The following is a 13254-nucleotide window of genomic DNA, read 5'->3' as shown; positions in this document are numbered from 1 at the left end:
TAATGGACACCAACAGATTTGATCTGCTCTTGTTGTCTCTCCCTGGAACCGATGAACTCCTTCAATCAGGTCCACGAACAGAGGTTTAATCCCTCTGATAGATTGCACTAGAAAATCTATCAGAAGTTTTCTGCGAAGAGAATAAACGAATCTGATTCGCTATTCCAGACTGCAATTCAAAATCACAGACCGGAAAATCTCGGGCAGAGGGGGAGGGGTCGGCCGAACAGAGAGAGAGAGAGCTAGGGTTCGAAAATTCTCTCTGTCTCAAAAATTATGACCTGTTGTATATAATTTCTGTACTGCAATAACTTATTTATAATGCAGGCCACTAACACCTTAGGGCCCATTAGTCATAAGTTAGGGCCCGACAAGCAAAGCCCGCATGTTCAGAAATTAATATAAAATTCATCGTGACTCCGATTGATAAACCGATTTTACCAATGTGCACAGAAACCATTTCTGCACATTTTAAAGTCAAGATAAATTTTCCTGAATCCGAATTCAGTGGTTTCCAAAAATGTCCATCCCTATGTCATTTTAGGAAATCCTACTCCCTTACTCTTATTTAAGAAGTCCAACTCCTTAGTTCATTAAATTTAACTCTTTAAATTTAACTATCTCAACGGGGATTAAAACTCCATTACACTGTGTGACCCTCAATGGTTCAGGGATACAGCTAGCCGTGGGCTCACAACTCCTTGTGACTCGGAACAACACTTTCCGACTTGCCCAACGAATCATGGTAAAGCGCCTAGCAACATCGCCCCATGATTCCCTAGGTATCACTGATAGTGCCTACAAGAACCAGTAGATTTTGGTTAGCGTACAGTACGGTCCCTTCATCCATATATCCCGATCGAATCAACAACCATTGGTATATCGAGAGTCGCTCAAGATTCGATAACTATGCAATACATCTTGAAGATCAAATTAGTGACATCGCATGTGCTACTAAGAAACCATTTCTTAAATCACATCAATTACTCTGGCCAGAGATTTATCACACTAATATCTCCTCAGATCGCATAGGATATCCACACTCGCAAGTATGTGGTGAATCCTTGACAACAATGCATTGACTCCTATATGTGTCGTAACTGTACCCAATCTCGACACCTGATGACCCCCTCAGAGTCGGTAAACGAGTCAAAGCACAGTACTAGCATATAGAGTCTCCATGATGTTTCAAGTCGTAAGGACTAATGGTGTACAACCAAAATCGCGGACTTTATCCACTCGATAAGTGATAACCACTTGGAAAGTCCGGATAGGGTAGTTCGATTATTCATCCTATGAATATCCATTTGCATGCTTCGAACATCTCCATGTTCCCTACCAATGAAACGTGATACTCCGCATCGCAAATGCTAGTCTCAAACTCGAGCGATCCTTATCCTTATTATCGGACGGCTCAATCGACTAGGAACGGTTTTTTAGAATATACAGTGACTATAAGATGTATTTCATGATAGACATCTCCATGTTCTACCACATCTTACATACACTATAGTATATTCAAGGTCTTTATCAAAACAACAATAGTATATCACAATATAACAATATGAAGTAATATAAAGTCATTGCCATAAAAGTGTAAATAATATTAAACAAAAGATTGTTTATACAAAGAGTCATCAAAGCCCATAGCCACACAGTTGGCTCACTGGGCACCCACTCTTACAATCTCCCACTTGCCCTATAGCCAACTAGTCATACTACGTAGACCCATTGCTTCGCGATGTTTGTCAAACAATGGTCCTGGCAAAGGCTTAGTAAGCGGATCAGCGATATTGTCTGCAGAGGCCACTCGTTCGACAATGATGTCTCCTCTTTCCACAATCTCCCGGATGATGTGGTATTTCCTCAGTACATGTTTGGATCTTTGATGAGACCTTGGTTCCTTTGCTTGAGCAACGGCACCCGTGTTGTCGCAGTACACCGGGACTGGACCAACAAATTCAGGAATGACGCCCAACTCTTGGACGAAATTCCTCATCCAAACGGCCTCTTTAGCAGCAGCTGATGCTGCAATGTATTCAGCCTCAGTGGTGGAATCCGCTGTGGTGTCCTGCTTGGAACTCTTCCAAGAGACAGCACCGCCATTGATCATGAATACAAATCCAGAGGTTGACTTCGAGTCATCCACGTCACTTTGGAAGCTAGAGTCGGTATAGCCTTCCAATTTGAGTTCTCGTCCTCCATAAACCATGAACATATTCTTAGTCCTTCGCAAGTACTTAAGAATGTCCTTCACGGCTTTCCAATGCATTTGACCAGGATTAGACTGATATCTGCTCGTGACACTCAGAGCAAATGCTACATCCGGTCTAGTAGATATCATCCCATACATGATACTACCTATAGCTGACGCATATGGTACATGTGTCATATTCTCTATCTCTGCATCAGTCTTGGGACACATAGACTTGGATAGAGAAACTCCATGACACATGGGTAGATGTCCTCTCTTGGACCCATCCATTGAAAACCGTTTCAATATGGTGTCGATGTAGGTTGATTGTGTGAGTCCTATCATTCTCTTAGATCTATCTCTATAGATCTGTATCCCAAGAATGTAGGATGCCTCACCCAAATCCTTCATCGAGAATCTACCTGATAACCATATCTTTGTTGACTGCAACATCCCTACATCATTCCCAATGAGTAGGATGTCATCAACATAAAGTACTAAGAATGTCACAGCATCCTTAACTACTTTCTTGTACACGCATGGTTCCTCCGGGTTCTTTATGAAACCAAAATCTTTTATTGTTTCATCAAATTTCTGGTTCCAACTTCTTGATGCTTGTTTTAGACCATAAATTGATCTCTGAAGTTTGCATACCTTATGCTCGCTTCCCATGGATGTGAACCCCTCTGGCTGCTTCATATAGATTTCTTCCTTAATGTCTCCATTAAGAAAAGCAGTCTTCACATCCATTTGCCATATCTCATAGTCATACCATGCAGCTATGGCAATAAGGATTCTTATGGACTTGAACATGGCAACTGGTGAAAAGGTTTCATCATAGTCAACTCCTTGCCTTTGAGTATAACCTTTCGCCACCAATCGCGCCTTGTAGGTCAATACCTTACCATCAGGCCCAAGCTTTCTTTTGTAGATCCATTTACACCCTATTGGAACAATTCCATCGGGAGGATCTACCAAAGACCAAACTTGGTTTGTATGCATCGACTCCAATTCTGACTGCATAGCTTCAAGCCATAAATTCGAATCCGCATCAGAAATTGCTTCCTTGAAGTTTCTTGGATCACATCCAATGTCGGGTTCATCTTGATCCCCTTCAAGAAGAAGACCATATCGAATAGGAGGTCTAGAAGTCCTCTCGGATCTTCTAGGTTCAGGCGTGTCCAGCAATGGTTCCTGAGGTGTAGGATCGTTATTTTGTATTTCGGGTTCTTCTCGAACCTCTTCGAGTTCCATCATCTCGCCTTTCTTATCCAATAAGAACTCCTTCTCCAAGAAGGTGGCATTCCTAGAAACAAACACCTTTGTTTCAGCAGGATAATAGAAATAATATCCGATTGAATTCTTCGGATACCCTACAAAATAACATAAGCTGGATCGACTATCCAACTTATCTCCCACTGTCCGCTTCACGTAAGCAGGACATCCCCAAATCCTCAAGTACGAATACTTAGGAGCTTTGCCATTCCATAACTCGTATGGTGTTTTGTCCACTGCTTTAGTGTGGACGTTGTTCAACAACAATACCGCCGTTTCAAGCGCATAGCCCCAAAACGAAGGTGGAAGCTCAGTGAAGCTCATCATAGATCGAACCATGTCCAACAAAGTTCGATTACGACGCTCCGATACACCATTAAGATGTGGTGTCATAGGAGGAGTCCACTGAGAGAGAATCCCATTCTCTTTCAGATAGTCCAAAAACTCGGTACTCAAGTATTCTCCACCTCGATCCGATCGAAGTGCTTTAATACTTTTACCTAGCTTGTTTTCTACTTCAGCCTTGAATTCTTTGAACTTTTCAAATGCTTCAGACTTATATTTCATTAAATATAAATACCCATACCTTGAATAATCATCAGTAAAGGTAATGAAGTAGGTGTGGCCATGTTGAGTCCCTACTCTAAATGGTCCACAAACATCTGTATGGATCAAATCCAACAGATTCTGACTACGCTCAGGTTTCCCCTTAAAAGGAGATTTAGTCATTTTTCCTTTTAGGCAGGATTCACAAGTAGGTAGAGAGTTAATATCAGACATATCAAACATGCCCTCTCCCACTAGCTTGTTCATCCTTCTTGAGGAAATATGACCTAGCCTAGCGTGCCAAAGGTTTGCCGGGTTTTGACTATCGATTTTCCTTTTGTTTGTTGTAGCCGGTTTATCAAAATAATTAATTGGAACGTCTTTTAGTTTTAAATTGTATAGATCGTTTTCAAGTTGTCCATTTCCAATTAAACATTCATTCTTGTAAATATTGCAAATCCCATTCACAAAATTACAAGAATAACCATCTCTATCAAGCATAGAAATAGAAATAATGTTTTTAATTAAATCTGGCACAAATAAAACATCTCTCAACAATAATTTAAAACCATTCTGCAAAATCAAACAAACATCTCCTATGGCCGTAGCTTCAACTCTGGAACCATTCCCGAGCCTCAGCTGGGTCTCACCCATTCTAAGCCTGCGACTTCTTGTCATCACCTGCAAATCATTGCAAATGTGAGATCCACATCCGGTATCCAATACCCAAGAAGTTGTATTAAGTGACATGTTTATTTCGATATAGAACATACCCTTTGCAGTTCCCAACTGCTCAAGATACTCCTTGCAGTTGCGCTTCCAATGACCCGGCTTCTTGCAGTAATGGCAAACATCCTTGGATTTTCCATTGTTTGAAGCCTTTGTCTTTTGCTTCTTCTCGGGTTCCACTTTCTTGGGTGGGGCAGAACGTTTCTTGCCCTTCATACTTGGCCCCTTCTTAGCAGAAGATGAGGAGCCCACCAAGAAAGCTGGCTTATCCTTCTTAAGTGTGGATTCATATGTAACGAGCATATTGACCATCTCTTCAAGGGTGGCCTCTATCTTGTTCATATTAAAATTTATCACGAATCCATCAAATGAAGAAGGAAGAGATAGAAGCAGCAAGTCCACATTGAGTTCATGCTCCAACACCAAATCAAGGGTCGTTAACTTCTGTATGAGCCAAATCACTCGTACCCCATGATCACGGACCGAAGTCCCTTCACGCATGCGGCACGTCATCAACTCCTTAACAGTAGAGAACCTTTCAGCCCTCGACTGAGCCCCAAAAAGTTCCTTGAGTTGCGCGTGAATGTCAGCAGCATTCACCGTGTCCTCAAATCGCCTCTGGAGTTCATCAGACATCGAGGCTTGCATATAGCATTTGGTCTTGATGTCATGGTCCCACCATGCATCAAGCTTGGCCAATTCCTCCGGACTAACATCAGCTGGTGCTTCCTTCGGAGGTGCTTTCTCTAACACATAGAGCATTTTCTCCGAAGTTAAGACAATCTTCAACTTCCGGAACCATTCCGTATAGTTGGCGCCAGTCAGCTTGTTTTGTTCGAGGATCGAGAATAAAGGATTTCGCGAATTCATTGTATGAAATACTGAAAAGGAAAACAGACATATATCAATGATTGTTTAACAATTTACTAAGACATAAAATAGGCGAATTTAATTTTATGAATCTCACTCCCACTATTTTAACGATTTCACCACCCTCTAGTGAAAACGGGAAACTTTTTCCTTAGTGAGAACATGGAGTCCAATTGACAAACTTATGGTCCCGAATAATATCAGCCAACCATAATTCTCAAAAGGTAGAGCCCAATTGCTTCCAAAGCAACCCCCATGTATTTACCTCATGTCCAATAAGGGCCCAATAATATGACGCCGTTTAAAGTGACATGTCAAGATGACCCATCAATATTAAGTTGTGATGGACGGTCGCCATGTGGATCCCCCAATAATATGAGCCGATCCCATGGGAGTTCCACCCAACTTACAACATTTGTCGATCCAATGTACAGCTTTCCGACGGACGGGCCCCCCCAATAATATGAGCCGGACCGTATCCGCGGGTAGCATCACATACATTGACCGTTGATGGAAGGTAGGAACATTTAAACAATATTTAAATTTCCTTTATTTATCTTGATATAAATTTTAAATCATATTTAAAATGAGGGATTTTATTTATAAAAATATTTGTCTCATCATATTTAATTTATTGCATGCATTGCCGGATTCACGCAATTTATGTCTAAACATGCATACAATCATAATATCACATATTATATAGGATGATCGATTCCATTTCTAATTGACCCGTGGTTGCCAATCACGGGTCTTAGTCCAATCCTAGGTAATATGCAGTATGCAAATGCAATCCTATTACATATGCTTCCAATTTACATTTCTTCAGTCTTCATTGTCTGCTGGGCCCACCATCTTCAAATCTTGATCTCCCACTAAATCTAATGTATTTACAATAAATAACAATGACAAGTAGGGGATACATTTTTAGGGGGTGGGAACGGGCTATAAACCAAGCCCACTTTTATTACATATGACATTCATATCGGGCCATAAACCAGGCCCATTAATAAAACCAACAATAATAAAGACAAAATGTAAATTCCTAACATACACCTATAAAATTGGTCATGGCAATCGATCATCCTTATCCAATAACATTTAATTCGAAATTAATTTATTGGATAACATGCTGTGGCAATTCAAATTTAAACAAGATAAAATCATATTTTATATATAAAATCTCATTTCACATATAAAATCATATTTTATCTCTATATCAAATAAAATCATATTTTATCTATAAAATCCAATTTTACAAATAAAATCATATTTTACTTAATATATCATAAGATCATATCTTATCATCAATTGTACCAAAATAATTGATTTCAAAATTCAATTTACGGATAAAATATTAAAATTTTCCAAAAATTCAAATTTATCCAAAATCAATTTTAAAATTTACGGACTCGAACAATTCGATCCGAAATCTCGTGAACCAATCAAAAACAATTTTTGACCGGACCAAAAATAAAATTTTAAATATTAAAATTAATTTTTAAATAAAAATATAATTTTTCCCGCGGGCCGCCCGGGACACTCCCGGGCCGGCCCGCACCCGGGCGCGGGCCGGGGGCAGCCCGGCTGCCCCCTTAGGGCAGCGCCGAGCGCCGCCCCTGGGCAGCGCCGAGCGCTGCCCTGCGCAGCGCCCAGCGCTGCGCTGGGCAGCGCACAGCGCTGCCCTGGGCGGCGCCATGCGCCGCCCTGGGCGGCGACGGTCGCCGCCTTGGGCGGCGCCGTGCGCCCCCTTTGGGCGGCGCCGTGCGCCGCCCGGGGCAGCAACAATTGCTGCCCCACCGGGCAGCGATCCAATCGCTGCCCGGGTTTTGCCCCGAAAAATTTTTTATTTAAAAATATTTATTTTGTTTCAAAAACCGAGACTCAAAAATTTTGTACAATTGATTAATTTAATCGTTTGATCTGAGCAACCTGGCTTTGATACCACTGTTGGAAAACGCGGCTCCCAGATCAATCACGATTGATACCCGGTGCAGCGGAAGTTTAAAAATTTTGTTATGGAACAATTCCATAGTGTGGATATCAACCGTTCAACGATTAAATTATTAGTGTGTAAAATTCAAATAACAATTAATTAAATTTTACCTCCAATCTCGCAACGAGATTAATGGACACCAACAGATTTGATCTGCTCTTGTTGTCTCTCCCTGGAACCGATGAACTCCTTCAATCAGGTCCACGAACAGAGGTTTAATCCCTCTGATAGATTGCACTAGAAAATCTATCAGAAGTTTTCTGCGAAGAGAATAAACGAATCTGATTCGCTATTCCAGACTGCAATTCAAAATCACAGACCGGAAAATCTCGGGCAGAGGGGGAGGGGTCGGCCGAACAGAGAGAGAGAGAGCTAGGGTTCGAAAATTCTCTCTGTCTCAAAAATTATGACCTGTTGTATATAATTTCTGTACTGCAATAACTTATTTATAATGCAGGCCACTAACACCTTAGGGCCCATTAGTCATAAGTTAGGGCCCGACAAGCAAAGCCCGCATGTTCAGAAATTAATATAAAATTCATCGTGACTCCGATTGATAAACCGATTTTACCAATGTGCACAGAAACCATTTCTGCACATTTTAAAGTCAAGATAAATTTTCCTGAATCCGAATTCAGTGGTTTCCAAAAATGTCCATCCCTATGTCATTTTAGGAAATCCTACTCCCTTACTCTTATTTAAGAAGTCCAACTCCTTAGTTCATTAAATTTAACTCTTTAAATTTAACTATCTCAACGGGGATTAAAACTCCATTACACTGTGTGACCCTCAATGGTTCAGGGATACAGCTAGCCGTTGGCTCACAACTCCTTGTGACTCGGAACAACACTTTCCGACTTGCCCAACGAATCATGGTAAAGCGCCTAGCAACATCGCCCCATGATTCCCTAGGTATCACTGATAGTGCCTACAAGAACCAGTAGATTTTGGTTAGCGTACAGTACGGTCCCTTCATCCATATATCCCGATCGAATCAACAACCATTGGTATATCGAGAGTCGCTCAAGATTCGATAACTATGCAATACATCTTGAAGATCAAATTAGTGACATCGCATGTGCTACTAAGAAACCATTTCTTAAATCACATCAATTACTCTGGCCAGAGATTTATCACACTAATATCTCCTCAGATCGCATAGGATATCCACACTCGCAAGTATGTGGTGAATCCTTGACAACAATGCATTGACTCCTATATGTGTCGTAACTGTACCCAATCTCGACACCTGATGACCCCCTCAGAGTCGGTAAACGAGTCAAAGCACAGTACTAGCATATAGAGTCTCCATGATGTTTCAAGTCGTAAGGACTAATGGTGTACAACCAAAATCGCGGACTTTATCCACTCGATAAGTGATAACCACTTGGAAAGTCCGGATAGGGTAGTTCGATTATTCATCCTATGAATATCCATTTGCATGCTTCGAACATCTCCATGTTCCCTACCAATGAAACGTGGTACTCCGCATCGCAAATGCTAGTCTCAAACTCGAGCGATCCTTATCCTTATTATCGGACGGCTCAATCGACTAGGAACGGTTTTTTAGAATATACAGTGACTATAAGATGTATTTCATGATAGACATCTCCATGTTCTACCACATCTTACATACACTATAGTATATTCAAGGTCTTTATCAAAACAACAATAGTATATCACAATATAACAATATGAAGTAATATAAAGTCATTGCCATAAAAGTGTAAATAATATTAAACAAAAGATTGTTTATACAAAGAGTCATCAAAGCCCATAGCCACACAGTTGGCTCACTGGGCACCCACTCTTACAAACTTCTGCGTCTTCGGATCAGAAAGCTGAAAATTTCGGATATAAGCAAACAACGATGGCTCAGCTAAGACTGAAAACACCCGAATCCCTTGCTGATCTCTCTTGTGGCAAAAAAATGAAGCCCAAGGAACACCACTCGAGAACAGTACTAGAAACATAACTAGTACTGAGTGCACTAACATAAACTTTATGACTGAGTGCATCTGCAACTGGATTTGCAGAACCCGAATTGTAATGCCCTGATTTTATTATAATTGAATTTAATTGAGGTAAGTAGGGTTTTCAGTGGTTGAGGGTCGTTTTGATATTCGCAGGGGTCATTTTGCAAACTTTGGAGAATTGAGGGACTAAAATTCAAAACTTGTATTTTATATATTATAATTGCAAGTTGACTTCACCATAACATTATTCTCCCTCCCCTTCCCTCTCCATTCGTACGTACTGTAGCGAGAAAGCCATGGAAGCTTTTCAAGCTTTTCTTCCGTCCAATTCGCACGATCCGTCCGTCAGATTTTAATTCCGAGTTGAGATTCGCGATCACCGCAACGAGGGTTTCGTTTTGACGTAAGTTTTGCTACGATCCTCGAACTTTGATTTTTGTTGGGTTGTCAGAATTTGATTATCTTCGAGTATGTTGTTCTTGAGCTAGCATAGATCGTGTATTCAAAGTCGGTTCGAAAAAAGAACGAAGTTTGGGTTTTATACAAATTTTGAGGCATATTTCAAAAATGGGTTATTGGATTTTGGTTGGATTTGATTGTTTTGTTGGTTTAGAAGATGATATGAGTTGTTTGATGATGTTGGAGATTTTTGGTTTGACCGTTTATAGCCGTTATGCCGTCGAAATCGAGTTTGGATTATCGGTTGTTTATTTCAGTTTGATTTCCGGGTTTGATTGAATTAGTTGATTGATATCGAATCCGTATATTCTTCATTTTCAGATTTGGATTGGAGTTTTGAGTTTGGATCGAACTTGGGAGTTGAATCGAATTGAGAATTAAAGACGGTATATTGATTGAGTTTCTTTGTTTCGATTTGTTGTGATTCAATTGATTATTTATTTGAGTTCGTTGTTATTTTCAGATTTGAATCCTCGACGGACTTGAAAGGTAAAAGAGGACATTGATTATGAATGAGTAGAATACTCGAGTTAGATTGATTCTCGAGCCCCGAAAATCACATACTGCATATTATTTGCTTGTGTGAACTTGATTGATTATTTTATTTACACTTGCATTCATATTGAGCCGAATATTCGATTTGTTTTGAAGTTAGATGATTTAGGGAGCTATATTGAAGTGGTTTTGGATTTCGAGTTTTTTCAAGTACTAGAATACTTCTTATAGTTGCTCTGAAGTCTAGGGGTTTGAGTCGTGCGACATCCACCCCGAATGGGTGTGTAGGTGTGTTGTTGTAGAGAATTGACCCTGGGATCCCAGCCAAATACCGATTAATATTTCGATTATCTGACTTGATAGCCCCAAGTTTTGAAGTCATGCATACATTCACTCTCTTTTGAGTTTTGATGATTGTTACATTTCGATATGAGATGGTTATTTGATTTGTATGCCTGTCTCTTTTACTTAGAAATTATATTTCTAATCGGTTTATCCGGCTGTTGTTTTTGTTGGTATGTGTACTTGGAAACAGGAGGATCAAGAGCTGGACCAAGTCGTTTGGGTTAGCTCGGGGTGAGATGATAGAAGTGAGACACCGCGTTGTAGGGTCGAGTTTGTTGAACCTGTATTAGTTTTGTTGAGTCGTTTGAACTCTATTATCGAACTCGACTTAGTATTGTATTTTGGGCAGAACTTAGATTATGACATGTTCTAAATACTGATATGTACGTGTGTATGAGTTTAGAATTATTTAGAATTGACTTTGATTGATTTTTTCCAGGCTCTCTCTCCCTCTCTGCCCGTTTAGCCTGCGCGCAGGCGAGCCTTTCGCGAGCCCTCTGCCCGCGTAGCCTGCATCACCTCGCGCGGGCGCGAGGCTTTGTTTTGTTTTTTTTTAAAAAAAAATCATTTTTCCACGGCTCTTTGTGTTCGATTTTGTTTAATTATTCGAGAATAGAAGATTAGAAACGGGGTCTCACATTAAGTGGTATCAGAGCGATAAGATTCTTGGATTTGAACTAGAGTGAGTGGGGTAGATCTAGTCCGTATGAATTGAATTATCGCATGTGATTGATTTATTTAAATGATTATTTTAAATACGTGCGAGCATGCTTTATTGATTCGTGAATTAATTGGATTACATGAGTTGTGATTTAATTTATAAAGCATGAATTATGTGATATTTATCTGCCTTGTGCTGTTACCTGTTCTTGTATATCATTGAGATTTATTAGTACTCAGAGCAGAGTTTTGGACACCGAGGTTATGAGATTGAGATTGTGATTGAGGTATTGTGTCCTAACCCTTTGATATCAGATGACACCTCGACGATCTATGAGAAGGAATCCACCACTTTTGACTCCTCCTTATACTGAGAATCCGCCGCCAGTAATTATTCCTCCGAATGATCAGGGTAGTACTGGAGTGGATCAGTTTGATGCAACCGCGACCCCGATGGAGACTCTATTGAAGAGATTTCGATCTTTCCGACCGCCTACCTTGACTGGTACCGAGAGCTCCGTTGACTGTGAAAGTTGGCTAGATGACATCGATCAGCTCTTTGATTCCCTTTACTATACCGATGACCGCAGAATCAGGTTAGTCATTCACCAGCTTCAGGGTGTTTCCAAGAATTGGTGGACCACAACCAAGAGGTCAAATGAGAATCGAGGCACCATTGTCACTTGGAGTTTATTCAAGACTGAGTTCTACAAGCGGTTCTTTCCTGTCTCGTATCGTAAGGAAAAGGGTGCCGAATTTGCGAATTTGAAGCAAGGGAACTTAAGTATCGAGGAGTACGTGAGCAAGTTTGACAGTCTTTTGAGGTTTGCACCTCACATTGCTGACCACGAGGAAGCCAAAGCCGATCATTTCATCAATGGCTTGAATCCTGAGTTCTTTACCTTGGTCAATATCGGGAGACCCAACAACTTTGCAGATGCCATGGATCAGGCAAAGGGAGCCGAAGCCGGAATTTTGATTCAACGAGGAAATCAGATAGCTCCTCAGCAGCAGCAGAGATCTTTTCAGAATCAGCCTGTTCAGTTTCAGTCTCAACAGTCCCAGTATCAGTACCAACCTTCTCAGCATTCGAATCAGTCTCAGAGGGTTGAAGGAGGCAATAGTGGCAAAAACAGGAGAGATCAGTATAGACCGAAGGGGAAGCAATTCAAGAAGTCTGGGAGCAGTTCATCGAGCTCTGGTGGCTCTAGACAGTTCATTTTCGGACAGAATTCTGGGTTTTCAGGAGCATCGTGCAGTAAGTGTGGAGGACGTCACCCAAGTGATCAGTGTCGAGGCGTGTTTGGTAGTTTCAATATCTACCAGCAGCCGGGTCACTTTGCTAGAGTCTGTCCTCAGCGAGGATCCGATAGAGCTTAGAGCGGCAGTTCTTCTCGACCGCCAGCTCAGCCTGAGAGATCAGCTTCTGCAGTCCATTCTTTTCAGCCCCAACAGCAATCTCGTCAGGGAGGTAATCAGAATCAGAACCAACCTCCTCGACAGCAGGCGAGGGTGTTTTCCCTGACAGAGGATCAGGCCAATGCAGCTCCAAATGACATGATAGCAGGTAACTGTTCGATCCTTGGTTATCCTGCGTTTGTTTTGATTAATACGGGTGCTTCTCACTATTTTATTTCTGAGAGATTTGTCGTGATGCATGATTTATTTGCTGAGCCATTATCTGACGTCGTTTCTATTACTTCACCTTT

The sequence above is a fragment of the Henckelia pumila genome, chromosome 4 (assembly GCF_033568475.1).
Source record: "Henckelia pumila isolate YLH828 chromosome 4, ASM3356847v2, whole genome shotgun sequence".
NCBI lineage: Eukaryota > Viridiplantae > Streptophyta > Magnoliopsida > Lamiales > Gesneriaceae > Henckelia > Henckelia pumila.
The sequence above is the reverse complement of the archived record's forward strand: the minus strand, read 5'-3'. Positions refer to the sequence as shown.